The sequence below is a fragment of the Chiloscyllium punctatum genome, chromosome 2, assembly GCF_047496795.1.
Source record: "Chiloscyllium punctatum isolate Juve2018m chromosome 2, sChiPun1.3, whole genome shotgun sequence".
NCBI classification, from domain to species: Eukaryota; Metazoa; Chordata; class Chondrichthyes; order Orectolobiformes; family Hemiscylliidae; genus Chiloscyllium; species Chiloscyllium punctatum.
The window spans coordinates 99,434,825-99,454,979 of NC_092740.1; the positions used below are offsets into that span (position 1 = coordinate 99,434,825).

Genomic DNA, 20,155 nt, shown 5'->3' on the forward strand with positions numbered 1-20,155 from the left:
CACATATCTATAGAAGCTTCTGCAGCCAGTTTTTATGTTTTCTGCAAGCTTACTTCCATATTCTATTTTCCCTGTCCAAATTAAACCTTTTGCCCTCCTCTGCTGAATTTTAAATTTCTCCTAGTCCTTGGGTTTCCTGCTTTTTTGCCAATTTGTATGCCTCCTCTTTGGCTTTAGCATGATCCCCGATTTCCCTTCTTAGCTACAGTTGAGCCATCCTCCCTGTTTTCCTCTTATATCAGACAGGGATGTACAATTCCTGATGAAGGGCTTTTGCCCGAAACGTCGATTTCGAAGCTACTTGGATGCTGCCTGAACTGCTGTGCTCTTCCAGCACCACTAATCCAGAATCTGGTTTCCAGCATCTGCAGTCATTGTTTTTACCTCAGGGATGTACAATTGTTGAAGTTCATCCATATATCTGCCATTGCCTATCCACTGCCAATCCCTCAAGTATTCTTGGCCAGTTTGTCCTAGCCACTGCAGGCCTCATATCGTTGGTGCCTATATGCACGACAGCTGGCTGTTCAACACCGCCCCCCCCCAGAATGTTCTGCAGCTGCTTAGAGACATTCTTGACCCTTGCACCAGGGAAGCAATGTGATATTAAAGAGTTAATTGCTCTGCTGACATGAAGGAAATTGGGTGTCCAGAGGCTAGGGTGGGATGCTGCTGACTTACAGATAGATTGTAAGAAATTTACATCATCTATTATTCAGAGTCATTTACATGGCCATTTCCTTGCAAGTTCAGAGACATTTACGTTGTCATCTCCTACTATTTCCATTTTCATCCCCTATTCAGAAATGAATAGGAGCATTGCAGTTGGAATTTGATCACCAATTGGTTACAAAAAAAAAATACCGTTCACACCAGATCATAAGAGATGATTTGCATTACGTTGTTTCTGGAGATGATGTGGTCACTGCATTGTGTCTTGAGTGGCATGTGACCGTGAGGGAGTGACTGGGGGTTGTCTTGTGGACATTACTGAATGTAAAGATTTTGTATAAAGGAAGGACTGTGTACTTTGTTCAGAAAGAGCTTTGACAACTCCATAAGCCCTGAGAGGTGTGTGTTAAAGGTTCCTCCAGAAAGCTTGTACCGTACTTAATAAAATTTTGCTTGTTCACAAAGGTTAGTGTATTGCAGTTGCATCAAGTGTGTAAGAATCTCAGGGAAAAAAGAACTTAATGGCAACATATGCTCCTGGACTCTTGCTTGTGGCCGCAGAAACAATTATCTATTCCCCTGACAATTGAATCCCCTGTCCTGCTATGCAGCAGACGCAGCCATGGTACCATGAACCTGGTGAGCCATCTCCCCCAGCAGTATACCTGTTTTGGAGGGAGATGACTGCAGGGAACCCTGCACCGCCTTCCTAAACATCCTGTGACTATCGGTCACCCATTCCCTTTCTTCCTCAGGAATTTTTAAATCGGAGGTGTGACCAACTGACTGAACATGCTATCCACACTTCCCTCAGCCTCGTGGATGCTCCAAAGCGAGTCCAACAGCAGCTCCAGAGCGGTCAAACAGGAGCTGGAGCTGCACACACTTCCTGCACGTGAAGGAGTCATGGACACTGGAACAGTCCCTGAATTCCCACATCGCACAGAAGGAATATAATATGGGTCTGGGATCTCCTGCCAGGGCGTAACCCTTATGCTTACAACAGTAGCAAAGCGAAGAAAAATTGAGAGAAGAAACAACAGTCGCTCACCTACTACCTGTGACTTCTGTTAAACTTCCTTCCACTTCTCTTTTACCCTCACATCTTCAGCAGCTACAGTAGTTTGCTCCTCCTTCAACTGTCTTACCTCACTGCTGCTCGCCCTCCACACAAAGCCTACGCTTCAGTCTCCAGCAGCACTTCAACCACAAAGAATAGAAAACATGTAGAAAAGGCAAAGTTAGTAAGCATGGAGGGACTTCAATAAGCGGGTGGATTGGGTAAATCAGGTTGGTAGTGGTTCACAAGAAAAGGAATTTGTGGAATGTCTACAAGATGGCTTTTTTGGAGCAGCTTATAGTGGAGCCCACTTGGGATTACTAGGCAATATTGGATTTAGCGTTGTGCAATGAGGGAGGCTTGATAAGGGAGTTTAGATGAAGGAGCCCTAATGAGGCAGTGATCATAATATGGATTAAACTACAGAGTAAATTCAAGAGGGAGAAGATAGAATCAGCGGTCACAGTATTACAGCTGAATAAAGACAACTACAGAGGCATGAGGGAGGAGCTGGGTAGAACTGACTGGGAGGGAAGGGGAGCCGACCAGGAAAGACAGTGGAACAACAATGGCAGGAGTTTCTGGGAGCAATTCAGGAGACACAGCAAAGATTCTTCCTGAGGAAAACTAAACAAGGTACAGGGAGGATGAGGTAACCATGGCTGACTAAGTCAGTCAGGGATAGCATAAAAGCAAAAAAAGAGAAAGCATATAAATGTGGTGAAGGACAGTGGGAAACCCAAGGATTGTGAAGCTTACAAAGACCAAAAAAAAATGGAGGAAGAAGCTTAAATAGGAGGGTAAGCTGGCCAGTAATATAAAAGGAAGACTACAAGAGTTTCTTTATAATAAAAGGAGAAAAAAATAAAGTGGATACTGGACTACTGGAAATTGATTTGAGAGACAGTAGTGGGGAATAAGGAAATGGCTGAGGAACTGAATAATTACTTCATGTCAGTCTTCATGTTTTAAGATAAGTAATAACCAAAAAGATTCAAGAAGAGTCAGGGGCTGAGCAGAGCATGGTGGCCATCACTAAAGGAGAAGGCAGTAGAAAATCTGGATGGCCTGTAGATTGATAAATCACCTGGACCAGATGGACTACACCCCAAAGTTCTAAGGGAGATAGCTGAAGAGATAGCAGAGGAGTTATTGGTGATCGTTCAAGAATCGCTAAAGTCAGGCAGGGTCCCAGCGGACTGGAAAATTGGTAACGTTACACCCCGGTTTGAAAAGGGAGTATGGCAAAAAACTGAAAATTGCAGACTGATTTGCTTAACCTTTGTTGTGGATAAAATCCTGGATCTATTGTGAAGGATGAGATTTCTGAATACTTGGAAGTGTAATGATAAAATAGGGCAAAGTCAGTATGGTTTCATCAAAGGGAGGGTGTGCCTGACTAATCTGTTAGAGTTCTTTGAAGAAGTAACAAGCAGATTAGAACAAGGAGGGACAATGAATGTTATCTACCCAGACTTCAAGAAGGCCTTTGACAAGGTGCCACACAGGAAGCTAGTGAGTAAGATAATGGTCTATGGTGTTAAGAGGCAAGGTACTACTTGGCTGACTGGCAGAAAGCAAAAAGAGTGGGTATAAAACGGTCTTTCTCAGGATGGTAGCCAGTGACAAGTGGTGTTCTGCAAGGTTCAGTATTGGGACCACAACTTTTCACTTTATACAATAATGAGCTACATCAAGGAACTGAGGGCAATCTGGCTAAGTTTTCACATGATACAAAGATAGGTAGAGGGACAGGTAGTATTGAGGAGGCGGCGGTGAAGGATTTGGACAGATTAGAAGAGTGAGCAAAGAAGTAGCACATGGAGTAGTACAACATGGGAAAGTGGGAGGTCATGCAACTTGGTAGGAAGAATAGAGGCATGGACTATTTCTAAATGGGGAGAAATTTCAGAAGTCTAAAGTGCAAAAACACTTGGAGTTTTAGTCCAGGATTCTCTCAAGATAAACTTGCAGTTTGAGTCAGTAGTTAAAAAGGCAAATGCAACAATGGTATTTATTTTGACAGGACTTGAACATAAAAGCTGGCATGCACTGGAGGCTCTATAAAGCTCTTGCCAGAGCACATTTGGAGTATTGTGCACAGTTTTAGGCCCCATAACTCAGGAAGGATGTGCTGGCCCTGGAGCAGGTTCAGAGGATGTTCACAAGAGTGGTCCCAGGAATGAAAAGCTTAACATATGAGGAACGTGTGAAGACTCTGGGTCTATACTCGAAGTTTAGGATGAAGGGGGAAATCTAACTGAAACTTACAGAATACTGAATGGCGTAGACAGACTGGATGTTGGGAAGATCTTTCCAATGGTAGGAGAGACAAGGATAGCCTTTAGAGTAAAAAAGGAAGACCTTTTAGAACAGAGATGAGGAGAAACTTCTCCAAACAGAGTTCACTGTTTCCATATTCACTATGGAATTCACTGCCACAGAAGGCTGTGGCGGCCAGGTCATGGCATACACTTAAGACAGAAATCGATAGGTTCGAGATAAAAAGGTTACAGGGAGAAAGTGGGAGAATGGGGCAAAAGTTGTTGAAAGTTGGACAAATTATTCAACTGGGGAAAGAGCAGGAAACTGTGTTGAACTTTAAACTTTTTCTATGAGGCAACACAGACATAAATGGACCAAATCTCCTCCTCCTGTACACTCTTATTTTTGGATTTGGTGCTAGGCAATGAACAATACCATGTGTCAGACCGCTCAGTGGGAGAGCATTTAAGTGATAATGATCATAACTCTATGACCTTTAACATACTCATGCAGAGGGATAGGAGCAGACGTTATGGAAAAGTATTTAACTGGGGGGAGGGAAAATATTTAGCAGGAACTGGGGCACCTAAATTGGGAACATATGTTCTCATGGAAATGCACAACAGAAATGTGGAGGTTGTTTAGGATTTGTCCCACTGAGGGAAGGAAGGGGGTGTTAGGTTGAAAAAAAAAACTTGGACGACAGGGGAGGTGGAACATCTAGTCAAGATGAAGAAGGAAGCTACTTAAGGTTGAAGCAGCAAGAGTCAGACAGGGCTCTATAGGGTTACAAGGAAGCCAGGTGGAAACTGAAGAATGGACTTAGGAGACTAGATGGGGGTATGAAAAGACTTTAGCGGGTAGGATTAAGGAAAACCCCAAGGCATTCTATACTAAGGTAAGGAACAAGAGGATGGCCAGAATGAGGGTAGAGGGAACTTGCGTCTGGAGTTGGAGGAGGTGGGGAAGGTCCTTAATGAATACTTTGCTTCAGTATTCATTGACAGAGATCTTGCCATTTGGGAGGACACCATGAAGCAGACTGATATTAGGAAGGAGGATGTACTGAAAATTTTGAAAATGTAAGGATAGATAAATCCTCTGGGCCAGAAAGGATAAACCCCAGATTACTGGAGGAAGTGAGGGAAAGAGATTGCTGTACCATCGGCAATGATCTTTGCATCCTCACTGTCTACTGGAGCAGTGCCAGATGATTGGAGGGTGGCAAATGTTATTCCCTTGTTCAAGAAAAGGAATAGGGAAAATCCTGGGAAATGCAGACCTGTCAGTCTAACATCCGTGGTGGGCAAAGTGTTGGAGAGGATTCTGAGAGATTGGTTTTCCAAGTATTCATAAATCCTTAGTTTGATTAGAGGTAGTCAGCATGGCTTGGCGAGGGCAGATCATGCCTCATAAACCTTACTGAGTTCTTTGAGGATGTGACAAAACATGAAGATAGAGCAGTGGATGTGGTGTACATGGATTTTAGCAAGGCATTTGATAAGGTTCCCCATGGTAGGCTCATTCAGAAAATAAAGAGACAATATGATACAGGGAAACCCGACACAATGGATACAGAATTGGCTGGCCCATGGAAGACAAAGGGTGGTCGTAGATGGAATGTATGCAGCCTGGAGCTCAGTGACCAGTGGTGTTCCACAGGGATTGGTTCTGGGACCTCTGCACTTTATGATTTTTATAAATGACTTGGATGAGAAAGTGGAAGGGTGGATTAGTAAAAGGAGTTGGAGGAGTTGTGGATAATGTGGAGTGCTGTTGTAGGTTGCAACGAGACATTGACAGAATGCAGAACTGGACTAAGAAGTGGCAGATGGAGTTCAACCCAGAAAACTGTGAAGTCATTCACTTTGGAAGGTCAAATGTGAATGCAGAATACAAGGTTAAAGGGCAGGATTCATAGCAGCATAGAGGTACAAAGGGATCTTGGGGTTCATTACCATAGATCCCTCAAAAGTTGCCACCCAGGCTGATAGGGTTGTTGAGGAGGCATATGGTGTGTTGGCTTTCATTAGCCGGGGAATGGAGTTTAATAGCCATGAGGTTATGCTGCAACTCTATCGAGTCCTGTTTAGACTACATTTGGAATATTGTGTTCAGTCTGGTCACCTCATTAAAGGAAAGAGGTGGAAGCTTTAGAGGGGGTGCAGAGGAGACTTACTAGGATGCTGCCTGGATATGGAGGGTATTTCTTATGAAGAAAGGCTGAGGGATCTAGGGCTTTTCTCACTGGAGCGAAGAAGGATGAAAGGTGACTTGATAGAGGTCAACTCTCCTGCCCCTCGGATGCTGCCTGACTGGCTGTGCTTTTCCAGCACCACAGTTTGACTTGATAGAGGCGTACAAGATGTTGAGAGGCATCAAGACTTTTTCCCATAGCGGCAATATCTATCACAAAGGGGACATAACTTTAAGCTAACTGGAGGAAGGTTGATGAGAGATGTCAGAGGTCGGTTCTTTACTCAGTGATAGGTGCATGGAAGGCATTGCCAGCGGTGGTAGTAGAGTCAGCTACATTATAGACATTTGAGCGACTCTTGATAGGCACATGAAAGTCAATACAATAAAAGGATATGTAGATTGGGCTGATCTTAAGAGCAGGATAAAAGACCAGCACAACATCGACAGCCAAAAGGCTGTACTGCCTTATGATATTCAAGCTGCACTCCTAAAAATGGCTGTTCTGCGATAGTTTGCCTTCCTTTTATTTCATCCTGGGCAGTGACGGAGATGACTCCTTCCAGAATCTTTCTCAGCAGCACCCTCAGTTGGATGCCCTCACACAGTTCACTGACACCACTTCTTCTGCACTCCCCCCTTGGTTGCAGTGACTAAGATGACTCCTCCTAGAATCCTTCTCAGCAGTTACTAAGCTCATTTGCTAGGAGCTTGGAAAGCCTCAATCTAGATCCAAATGAATACAAGCCAACAGGATAAAAATTGTCCCAAGTTCAGCAAAAATTGGCACTGTTTCTTAAAAGCCACAAAGATGGCTTTTGTGGGAAATGTTGCAGTGGTATCATAGAATGTACTTTTTGAAGTTGGGGATAAAGCACATTGTCAGCAGAATGGAATGAGCTTTACCCTGCATCTATTTTGTAATACAGAAGCTTATGTTTGTTGGCAACACTAGGTGCCAAGACAATAAACCATTTCACTTCTCCATTTCCTCTTCTTTCATGAGCACAAAATTCATCCGAAAGAGAGGTCTAGATCAGGTTTTTCTCCTCAAAAATGATTAATACATGTAGCAAAGCACCAAAACAAACACTACAGAAATTCAAAATCCTAATTCCACAATAAAACTTATACAACACCTCAGGATATAGAGCATCCTAAAGGCACTTTAGGGGAATGTTACTAAACGACAATTTGCACAGAAGGGGATTATCATTTCAGGTAGAATCTACAGTGTGGAAGCAGACTCTAGAGCCAATTGAAACTGCACTGATCCTCTGAAGATCATCCTTCAGACCCATCCCATCCCTGTAACCCTGCATTTCCCATGCCTAATTCACCTAGCCTGCACATTCCTGGACACTGTGGGCAAGCTAGCATTGGCAATCCACCAAACGCACATCTTTCGGAGATGGGAGGGAGAGATGAAACCGGAGCACCTGGAAGAAAGCCACTCAGACATGGGGAGAATGTGCAGATAACCAAAAGCTTGGCTGAAAAGTCAAATTCCAAAAGGTGCGTCATAAGGAGAAAAAAAGAGGATTGGAGTTAGACATTTAGGGAGTGAATGTCAGAGCTTAGGGCTTTGACAGATAAGGCACCAATAGGTGGAATGATTAAAAGTCAGGATTCACAAGAGACCAAAGATCTTAAAATGGGTAGAACTAGAGATTATAAAATAGTGGAAGGGTGTCACCAGGGAGGGATTTGAAAAGAGGAGAGCTTTAAAATCATCCCACAGGCAATGTCTAATTCCTTAAGTCTACAGAGGATTGAATTTAGTCAACCCTGGAATGCATTATAATAGTGAAGTTTTAGAGGCAACAAACCAATCGACAAAAGGTTTCAGGCTGGCGGAGTGTACCACTGCTAGAAGCCCACTATTCCATGGTCACAACATGAAATGAAAATAATTGAGTTCATATTGACCAATTAAATACATCAGATTTCAACAAGTAGATCTATCCAATTTCTTAACAATATATTCGGGAGGAAGTTGCCCTAGGATTCCTCAACATTGGATCCGGATCCAATGAAGTCTCAGGGCTTCAGGTTGCTCATGGGCAAGGAAACTTCTTGCTGATTATATGTACTGACTCCTTCAGCTCAATCAATATTCCTTCATGTTTAGCAACACTTGGAGGAAGCATGGGAGGATGGTAAGGACACAAAATGAATGCATTCTGGGTGAATGATATGTCCACCAAGAGTAGCTCGGCAGCAGTCATACTGATCGAGCTGGTTGGGTCCTAAAAGGACATAGCTGCTAGACTGGGTGTGCAGCAGGTGGGGAGGGAAACCAAGGGGGAAAAACATACTTGATCGCATTCTAACCTATCTACCAGCTGCGGATGCATCTGTCCATGACAGTATTGGTAAGAGGAGTGACCACCACACAGCCTTTGTGGAGACAAAGTCTCACCTGCACATTGAGAATAATCTCCATTGTATTGAATGACATTACTACTTGCTAAAAAAGGGACAGACTTCGAATAGTTCTAACAACTTAAGAATGGGCGTTCATGAGGTGCTGTAGGCCATCAGCAGCAGCACAATCTGTAACTTCATGGCCTGGCATATCCCTCACTCAACCATTACCATCAAATCAGGGGATCAACCCTGGTTCAGTGGCTAGTGCAGAAGGACATGCCAGGAGTAGCATCAGGCATACCTCAATATAAAAAAAAGGTGTCAATCTGGTGAAGTCACCAAACAGGACATGACAGAGAGCTAAGTAATCCCACAACCAATGGATCAGATCTAAGCTCTGCAGTCCTGCCACATCCAGTCATGAATGGTGGTGGATGATTAAACAACTCACTGCAGGAGGATACTCCACAAAATGTCCCCATTGTCAATGATGAAAGAGCCCAGTACATCAGTGCAAAAGAGAATGCTGAAGTTTTCACAGCAATCTTCAGCCAGAATTGCCATGTAGCTGATTCATCTCAGCCTCTTCCAGTCATCCTCAGCATTATCAATACCAGTCTTCAGCCAATTCCATTCACTCCATGTGGTATCAAGAAATGATTGGTGACACTGGATATTGCAAAGGATTTGGGCCCAGACAACATTCTGTAATTGTACCGAAGACTTGTGCTCGAGACCATGCTGCTCCCCTCATCAAGCTGTCCCAGTACAGTTACAACACTGGCATCTATCAAAGTAGCAGTAAAATTGACATTTCGGACAAAAACCCTTAATCAGGAATACTGTATTCCTGATGAAGGGCTTTTGCCCGAAACGTCGATTTTACTGCTCCTTGGATGCTGCCTGAACTGCTGTGCTTTTCCAGCACCACTCTAATCTAGACTCTGGTTTCCAGCATCTGCAATCAATCATTGGATAGATGCCAGGTAAAAACAATAATATGGAAAACTTCCCAACTATGTGCTGTACATGAAAAGCAGGACAAATCCAACCTGGCCAATTACTGCCCCATCAGTCTATAGCTGAAATGTGTTGCTGGAAAAGCGCAGTAGGTCAGGCAGCATCCAAGGAACAGGAGAATCGACGTTTCGGGCATAAGCCATTATATTCAATCAATAAAAAAAGTGATGGAAGATGTCATCAACAGTACTATCAAACAGCACTCACTTAGTGCTGAGTGACACCCTGTTTGGGTTCCACCAGGGTCACTCCGTTCCGGACCTCATTACAACCTTGGTTCAATATGGACAAAACAGCTGAATGCCAGAGGGGAGGTAAGAGTGGCAGCCCTTGACATCAAGGCTGCGTACGATCAAAAGTGACATTAAGGAGTCCGGAAAAAACTACAATCAATGGGAATCTGGAGGCAAACCCTCCACCAGTTGGAGTTATACCTGACATACAGGAAGATAGTCATAGTTGTTGGTTGTGAGTCATCTCACCTCCAGAACATCTCTGCAGGAGGCCCACAGGATAGTGGCCTAGGCCATACCGTCTCGAGCTGCTTCATCAATGACCTTCCCTCCATTATACGATCAGAAGTGGAGATGTTTGCCAGTGATTGCACAGTATTTAGCGCCATTCATGTGTCCTCAGATACTGAAGCAGTCCAAGTGCAAATGCAACAAGATCTGGACAATATCCAGGCTTGAGTTAACAAGTGGCAAATAACATTCATGCCACACAAATACCAGACTATGACCATCGCCAATAAGAGACAATCTAACCACCACCCCTAGACATTCAATGGTGTTGAATCCCTCATTGAATCCCACACAGTCAACATCCTGGCGGTTATCATTGACCAGAACTCAACAGGACTCAGCACATAAGCAGTGGCTGCAAAAGCAGTCAGAGGGTAGGAATACTGCAGCAGGTTACACACTTTCAGATTTCCCAAAGCCTGTCCACCATCTAAAAGGCATAAGTCAGGAGTGTGATGGAATACTCCCCACTTGTCTGGATGGATGCAGCTCCTACAGCACTGAAGAAGCTTGACACCATCCAGCACACTTGATTGTCACTCCATCCACTCTCTCCATACTTGACGCTTAGTACATACTACTACTATTACCTACAAGATGCATTGTAGAAATTCAAAGAATCTTCAGACAGCACCTTCCAAATCCACAACCATTTCTGTCTAGAAGGACAAGAGCAGCTGATATATGGGAACACCACCTTCAAAATTCCCTTCCAAGCCACTCACCATCCTGACTTGGAAATATTCACCGTTCCTGGGTCAAAATCCTGGAACTCCCTCTCTAATGGCATTGCGGGTCAACCCAAAGCAAGTGGTCTACAGCAGTTCAAGGCAGCTCACCACCACTTCTCAAGGGCAACTAGGGATGGGCAAGAATTGCTGGCCAGCGAAAGCCGACATCCCAGAGAAATGAATTTTTTTTTTAAAATTGTCTAACAAAATAATTTGAACAAAGTTGCAATAATTGGTTAACATATGGTAAGCTATTGCACAAAATATGGAGGCATGGGATTGAGGGTGATTTAGCAGTTTGGATCAGAAATTATCTAGCTGAAAGAAGACAGTATGGGATTGATAGGAAATGTTCATCCTGGAGTTCAGTTACTAGTGATGTAATGCAAGGATCTGGTTTAGGGCCAGTGCTGTTGTCATTTTTATAAATGACCTGAATGAGCGCATAGAAGGATGGTGAGTTAATGTGCGGATGACAGTTGTGGATAGTGCTGAAGGATGTTGTTGGTTACAGAGAGATGTAGATAAGCTGCAGTGCTGGGCAGATGGCAAATGGAGTTTAATGCAGAAAAAGTGTGAGGCAATTCACTTTGGAAGGAGTGACAGGAATACAGAGTACTGGGCTAATGATAAGATTCTTGGGAGTGTAGATGAGCAGAGAGATCTCGGTGTCCATGGACGTGGATCCCAGATAGTTGCCACCCAGGTTGATAGGGCTGTTGAGAAGGTATATGGAAATGTTAGTTTTATTAGCAGAGGGATTGCATTTTGGAGCCATGAGGTAATGTTGCAGCTGTACAAAACTCTGGTGCAGTCGCACTTGGAGTATTGTATACAGTTCTGGATTATATGAAGGACGTGGAAGCTTTGGAAAGGGCTCGGAGAAGATTTACTAGGATGTTGCCTGGTATGGAGGGAAGGTTTTATGAAGAAAGGCTGAAGGACTGGAGGCTGTTTTCGCTAGAGGGAAGCAGGCTGAGAAGTGACTTAATTGAGACATACAAGATAATCAGAAGGTTAGATAGGATGGACAGTGAGAGCCTTTTTTCCTTGGATGGTGACGACAAGCACAAAGGGACATAGCTTTAAATTGAGAGGTGATAGATATAGGACAGAGGTCAGAGGTGTTTCTTTACTCAGAGCAGTAGGGGCGTGTAACAGCCTGCCTGCAACAGTGGTAGACTCGTCAACTTTAAGGGCATGTAAGCGGTCACTGAGTAAACAGATGGATGTAAATGGGATAGCTTCGGCTAGACGGGCTTCAGATTGTTGTGCCATCTTGTGCAACCATCGAGGGCCAAAGGGTGTGTGTGCGTGTGTGTGTGTGTGTGTGACACACACACACACACGCAATCAGTAATATATAATTGTTTCTTTATTCCTCTAAACTATTCCAAAATACACAAATAAACATGGCTCAAGGGAGGGAGACAGAAATTTCTTGAGAGAGAAATTGGATTTCTGAAATAAACTTTGGCTAATGGGTTACGCTTGAAAGCAAGAGATTAAATAGTGGATTGTTCTAGAGTTTGTTCCTCAGATGATCTGGCACAAATGATCAACTCACTGATCATGCTTATCTCAAGTCTTGCGAACACTGCTTGTTTGGGAAACAATTCTGGGATGTTCTTTCAATCACACTTTCTAAAAGAACAAATAGGTTTTACTATTAAATAATGCGAAGGGTTTTAATTTTCAGAAATGGAAGTGATCAGCTGGGCAGATTGTTCACGGTACATTTTCCTCCAACTCAGCTGGTTATTACCAGGCTTTTCTCCAATTCAGCTAGATAAAACAAAGACCTTACCAAGAGGTCACAGATCAAAACAATCCCAGCAGGGGCTCTCAGGTAAAACCAGTCTTAGGATTTTCTAGGAAGCCTGGTTTTAAAAAATTCCAAAGTCCACAGCTAACTTTCATTGACCCCTTTTAAAAGGGACCACTACAGATGTTCACAGCAGTTGAAATAAATTATATTTGATACAATCTCTCAAGTTGAATCTTGCAAGCAACTCTAAATAAAGTGTCTTTGTAGTGATGGATTGTAAATAAGCACAGTGACATCACCGATGTGCAGTTTGAAGGCTTTCCTAAAGTCCAAGTCAAATGCCAGACCAAGAGCGCTGACAGCTTGGTTCATCATCAGGCAGTTCACAGAGATAGGAAAGAAAAGTCAGAAGCTTTGGAACAGAATTTGAGGCAGGGACCTCAGTCTATTCAAAACTTAACTCAGAATCCCAAAAGCTATTCAGCTCATTCAGTCAACACCGACCCTCCAAAGAGCATCCCATCCAGAGCCACTTCTCTATTATTTCCCTATAACCTTGCATGTCTAATCCATTTCGTCTTTTTTAAAAATTCATTCAACGGAATGTGGGCGTCACCAACTGAGCCAGCATTTATTGCCCATCCCTAAATGCAGTTAAGGAAGGGTCAACCACATCATTGTCGATTAGATTAGATTAGATTACTTACAGTGTGGAAACAGGCCCTTCGCCCAACAAGCCCACACCGCCCCGCCGAAGCGCAACCCACCCATACCCCTACATTTGCCCCTTACCTAACACTATGGACAATTTAGCATGGCCAATTCACCTGACTGGCACATCTTTGGACTGGAGTCACTTGCAGGTAAGGATAGCAATTTCTTTCCCTCAAGGACATTAGTGACCTAGATGAGTTTCTCTTGACAATCAATAATTGATTGATGATCAACATTAGACCCTTAATTCCAGATTTATTTTATTATTGAATTCAAATGCCTCTATCTGCCATGGTGGGATTTCAACCAGAGTCCCCCGGAACATAGTGTGGGTCTCTGGATTAACAGTCCAGCGATAATTCCACTATTCCTGGACACTATGGGTAATTTAGCATGGCCAATCCGCCTAACTTGCTCATCTTTGGACAGTGATACAAAATTGGGGCATCAGGAGGAAACCCACACAAATATGGGGAGGATGTGTGAACTCCATGCAGTCACCCAAGGGTGGAATCAAACTCCAGTCTCTGGCGCTGTAAGCGACTCTGCCACTGTGCCAAAGTTCCAAGATATATCTTAAGAAGGAAACAAGATTCGAGTTAGAGAGATTAGTTAGAAAGATCTGCTTATCCAGAACTGGATGTCAGACAAGCAGCATGATAATTTAGCAACAGCGAATGAGTGGGAAGTTAGGGGTCATCAGTTTTCACATGCAAGCTCATGCTTCTAGGAATGATGATAAGGTAAATGAGAAAATGACGAGGCATTGGAAGAGAGGCCACAGAAATTATTCTTTGTTAAAAGAGACAAGATAGGAATGAAACCAGGTACACAGTCCTACCCATTAAACAACATGAGCACTTGCAGAGATAGTTTACAGTCACTTTCACAGGTGATGCAATTTGTGACTTTAAGAACAGTTTCAGCATTTATACAACACTTTAATACAGGAAATCTCAAATTCAAGCAAAGGTCACATGCCTCAAAAGGAATGTACTGTACAGAGGTCATGTCATCTTGTACAAGTTGTTCTGGTATAAATGCATGTTTCGTCAATGCAATTTGGCTATAATGCAACTGACAAGTTGTGGGCATTGTTTAGATAACAAATTTTCTACTGAACGGGTATAACAACTTTCTATGACAAATTTCTACAGTGCAATTTTCAATATCGGACTCCCATAAGCACATTTTTTTAAAAAAATAGTGAGAGGTTGCAGAAGAATGCAACTATCACGTTCAAGCAGAATGCACTGTACACACCACTGACAGACTAAAAACTGGTCTGTAACTCCACACCATCACAACTGAAGAGACTGTAAAGAAGAAAAAGAGATGATAAATTAAAAACAAATTAATCACTTCAAAATGTAGGTACTGAATGGTGTCAAAATGCAACATATTCCAGGGACTATCAGTGCCAATGATTTGGCGTGTGAAAGAAATTTTCCAGGCACCATCACCACAGTCCCCTCATGCATAGAACAAGAACAACATTCTTCTAAATCACTATGCGGCAGTCAGGCTTGACATTTTTCTCACTGTCCTGGCCAGGAGCAAGATTTGCTACTAAACAAGAAACATTCAGAACAAAAATTTAAATCACCTGACTCTATATAGCTGCACAAAAATTCTGAAACAGAATGTCGACTCTATTCATAAACATTTAATGAGTCTCCAGAGGTTCCCACAAGGCATGCTTTGCATTGTGGGAACCTCCCTGAATACTAAGAAGACACTAGTTTTTTAAAAAAACTTTACAGAAAACTGATCTGGTTCACAAACAAGTAAACTATGCTTCAGTGGTGTTTTCAAACCACATGCAAGCAGTTTATTTCAAAAAAGGTACAGATGATTAATTATTTGAAGACAGCTATTTTGGGACTGTGTACATGGCCTGATAAAGTGTGTGTGTATTTATTTGGCTCGTCCAGTTCAGTTTTTGGCCAATAGTAACCTCAGATGTTGGTAGCGGGAAATTCAGTGATGGCAATGTATTGAATATCAAGGGAAGATGGTTAGATGGAGGTTCTTAATTTATACAGATTACGCAGTGCTTGCCAGTTTATTATGAGAAAGAATTTGAGGTATTGAAGAGATTGCAAAGGACAAATTTTGCAATGGCTAGGATTAAGCACAAGTTTTAGAGAGATTATATGAATTTTGATAATCAACAATGAAGCAGCAGCTCAAGATGCTAGTCAAGCAAAGACGAAATTTTTTTTAAAAAAGTGTTTAAAGGGCAGTCATTTGAACTCAAAATGCTGTTTCTCTTTCCACAGATATGGCCAGATCTGCTGAATTTCTGCTTTTATTAAAATAAGTCTTAAAATTGTTCATACTGTGAGGCTTTTGAAAAAAAACATAGAATTCATTTTAATTTGGTATCTGAAATCTGAGTTTACCCTCTGCCCTTGAACACGCACTAAATCCACAGTCGAGGTAGAAAACAAATAAGCATCACGCAGTGTATTATACATGACATAGGTACAGAGACACAAATCAATTTTCTAACTTTGCCAATTTGTTATTAAAAAAATGATTTAAAATAATACTCACTCATTCTGTATTCACATACTTCTTCCCCTTTGTCAGAGCAGGAACTTAAATGTACTAGTGCCTGGCACCACTAAACACTCTTCCAAATGATCATTCACTGGAAGCAAACTGAGGGATACCTTCCCACCTAGTATCATCCACCTGCTCTCTACCATGCAACTGTTGTTCATATTCCTCCTCAATGTCACAGCTCATAACATTGCTCACCATTCATGTTGTCATAGCAATTTATTTTGAATGGAATTTGCAAAGATGACCTAGTGTGTCAAATTTCAACATTCTAAGTCAACAAAAGGTACTGTAGATGTTTCATCTATTTATACTACAATCCAATAGTGAACTAGCTCTCAGTTGAAAAAGTACAGCATGAACCTGCTACATTCCAGTTTATTCATCCAACTGACAACTGACCCGCATCCAACAATTCAATTCTTAACCAATTTTGTGCTTTGTAAATGTAAGAGCTCCAGTGTGTTGCTCTTGATACTGCTCAATGATAAGTAATTAGGGCACATACAAACAGGTCACAATCACCCACTCTAAGGAACTGGCTGTTAAATTTTGAGATTTGCATTGGACATAAGCACAGCAGACAAAGGATCTGATTTTTGGGCCAACAGCCATGAAATGTATTTGGAGGCCTGCAATGTACTGCTGCCACTTCCAAAATGCAATGCAGAGGAACATAGGATTATTTACATTACATATAACAATATCCAGTGCATACAACATTCTATCATATCAGCTTTCGGTTCAAAAACTTAAGTGATGCAGCCAATTTTGTTACTGCTATCACAAGCAAGTTGCAATGAAGAAACCTTTTCCAAGTTACATTACAGAAATATTGGAAAAATAGAAAAAAAATACAGAATGTTGGTCAGCTTATATTTATTGTTATGTTTTAAGCAATTTGGTAAATTTAACATGATTTTTCACCATACAATAGGAATTGGCAGGATTACATAATTTGAGATCAGATGAAATTCATCTAAACCCAATTCAATTTGATGGAGTTGGACGGATGAGAACAAAACCAGGCTGGCAATAACAACATTCCAAGTAAGTCTGTAAAGTCTGAAGATATTCTAATACCCAAAGTAGATTTTCTAACATTTAAAGCTGCAAAGAAGAAATGCAAAAATGATAAATCCAAGTTTATAAAAGATTTGTAACTTTAAGATGCTAATTACACCCCTGGACAGGAATATTGAATGAATGATTTACTAATGAATTATTTATTTATTGCCACTTGTATTTTGCAGTGAATAAAAGCTTTTCACTGTATTTTAGTAAATACTGTAAAATACAGTGAAAAACTTTAACAGGTGCCAGAATCTGGTACCATTTTGAATAGTTTAAAAAAAAACTGAAAGATAGTCTTGAACCCTGCACCAGCTCACCAATGACACTTGCACTCGATTTGTATTAATACTCACCATTTGTAAATTGCTGTGAATGAATTATTTTTGTCATTTTATAAAACAAAACGGATAGAAACAAATCAGGGTTTCAAAGTAGGTCACCTTCCAGTCTGATTTTAACTTCCTCCCCCACCCGGGTTGCCATTACTCTTTAAGATTCCAACCAACCCCATAAAATACTGAGATCAAGAAAAGCAGCAAAGTTTCCTGTGCCTCGGTCTTTGTTGATGTACAATTCAAGCTGACTATTCGTAGTCATAGAAGAACAATATGGATCGATTTAGAGAAAGGCACTTAGGGTCAGCCCACAGACTCGGTAACTCAAGACTGCAAATACTACTGGGCAAACTAAAACACAAACAGATTTTATTCGTAGTGAAATGTACAAATTCGTGTCTTGGACTGTTCTTTGGTTTTAGTTTCAGTTAAATAAAATCAAAAAAAAAGGAGAAAAAGTGTTTCTTCCCAATCCTTGAAAAAAATGAAAAGCTATAATATTGTTAACTGTAAATGCCTGTGCACAGATTGTTTTTTAAATAATAAACCCCATACGTGTTTATTAGAATCAACTATTTCTAAACATAACATCTTTAAAAGAAAATTAATAATAAGTCTCAATTCCGAAGAATCGAAAAACCTTTCTCGTTCTTCTACTTTTCTGAAATGATTTCAATGAAAACCATGAGTAAGGATCAGGGTCACAGTGGAACCATCCTCACTCAGCTGATAAAGCCTTTCAATTCTCAGTTTATACCTGATACGCCAGACCTAGAAGCTGAACCCTGGAGTCTCAACAACAACACGAAGTTGATGTTTGACCAACTGTTTTGTTTATCAAAAAGGACCGTGGAATGCAAAATTATCTCCACAAAAGACACAAGCACACAAAATGTAGCATGTCCTGAAACCAAATCGGTAACTGTGCGTTTAAAGTTTGTTTTTTTTTAGTGCGCGAACAAACGTGTAGGATTTCAGCAAACTCCACATTGCAGAGAATCAGCGCAGTTACTCTTTGCAAAGTACTTCAAGTCGGCTGCAGACAAACCGAGACTAGCTTTCTTTACTCGGAAAGCGACACTATTTTTAAAAGGACCACCGCTCAGCTGAAGTTGTGCTGCAACCACCGACCCCAGGGGAAAGTTTTTTTTTTAAAAAAAAGAAATGTTTATTTTTTAAAAAAAGCGGGCGCTGATATGTGACTTACCGGAACAGTGTACAGGAAACGTGCAGCTCTGCCTCTTGCAACAAGTCCCAGAGCCGCCTGGCAGCAGAATGGCGGCCAAGCTTGGGCCTGGGGTTCACTGCAGCTCAGTCCCGCCTGGCCTGGCCTGCCTGCCTGCCTGCAGCCCCTTCACCACAGCCCCAGCACCCTCTCCAACTCCTTTCCCACAGAACCGGTAAAGTAAGCAGCTGGGAGACCTCCCACAGCTGGATTTACCACTTAACGGCTGATCTGATCAATTTCGCATTCTTGTACAAACCTCCCCCTCCACCCCCTTCACTCCTGTTAATGTTTGCTGCTTCAAGTGTGTACCTACCACGCGACGGAGAATTTTATTAACCAGTAAGACCCACGATTGAGTTATTTTCAGTTTCGTCTTTTCGTTTGTTTTTTGACCTCTGATTTTAAACATCATACTTTTTTTTAATCTGCCAATGTGGAGCAAAAGATTGATGAGCATTCTCGGGAATCTCCAGCCAATATTAGATTATTGATTTAGTTTCCTATTGAGTGCATTAACAATGGCTGGAATGAGTAGTTTTCACTTCCTAATACTGAACTCATGTTGGATACTGCTCACATTTGTTACATGCGAGAGTTCGCCCAATACTACACACGTGTGAAATTCTGCTTCCAGCCTTAAATATAAAAAAAATCTCTGGGGCGGGATTTGATTCCAGGTTTCTATCACGATGGTCTCACAGCTACAGACAAATGACATGATAGCTGCAACCGTATACAGTAGGATTTTTGTAAATTAGGTTACACAGCAGAATTGCAGTTATGAAATCAAGAAATAAATTTCAACTGAGCGGACGAGGCCATCACCAAACTTAAAATGTTTGTTTGTGTTCATGAACGATAGATCAGAGCACTTGGACCACGTGTTAGAAACTGGCCTTGCAAAACAAAATATTGCTGTAGTTGCTTTCAAAACGTGCGTTGGTATTTTTTTAACATTTTATTGCCCTTTATGTTGTGTAGAATGAAAGAATTACATTGTAACAGTAATTTTGGAACACAGCTCGAAAGGAATTTATTTCATAAACATTGCTTCTTGAAAATAAACAATTTTAGGAAATAACATTTGGGAACAGTAGTGTGGGCCTATATTGCAATTAAATTATTTACAGAGAGAGCAAAAAAAAAGTAACAGCATAAAGAAATTTGGGGAGACTACCAGTATTTCCATTTGACAAGTATTAGTATACCTAGTGAAAAAGTAAAGGACAAAGAAAATTTACAACCCAGAGACAGGCCCTTCGGCCCTTCAAGCCTGAGCCGAAGCAAATATACTGTCTAAACCCGTCGGTCAGTTCCTAAGCATCTGTATCCATCTGCTCCCCACCTACTCATGCATTCATTCAGACGCATCTTAAATGAATCTACCGTGCCTGCCTCTACCACCTCTGCTGGCAACGCGTTCCAAATGCCCACCACCCTCTGTGTGAAGTTCTTGCCATGTGTATCCCCCTTAAACTTTTCACCTCTCACCTTGAAAGCGTAATCTCTTGTTATTGAATCTTTCACCCTGGGAAAAAGCTTGTCTCTACCCACCCTGTCTATACCCCTCATGATTTTGTAAACCTCAACCGGGTCCCCCCTCAATCTTCCTTTTTCTAATGAAAATAAA

General features: G+C 41.7%; 1 protein-coding gene across 3 annotated transcripts in view; it reads right to left on the reverse strand.

Annotated features, from left to right (window-relative positions):
* The window catches only part of LOC140487047 (semaphorin-4D-like), a 251,700-nt gene extending 232,900 nt beyond the window's left edge, over positions 1–18,800 (reverse strand). For 2 of the 3 annotated variants that reach the window (XM_072586508.1, XM_072586473.1), the window contains exon 1: positions 18,505–18,643. The gene's annotated coding sequence lies outside the window, so the exon portion shown is untranslated. Of the gene's footprint in view, positions 1–18,504 lie in introns of all 3 variants that reach the window. The other variant, XM_072586500.1, reaches the window with a different exon arrangement.
* Positions 18,801–20,155: the final 1,355 nt, after the last annotated feature.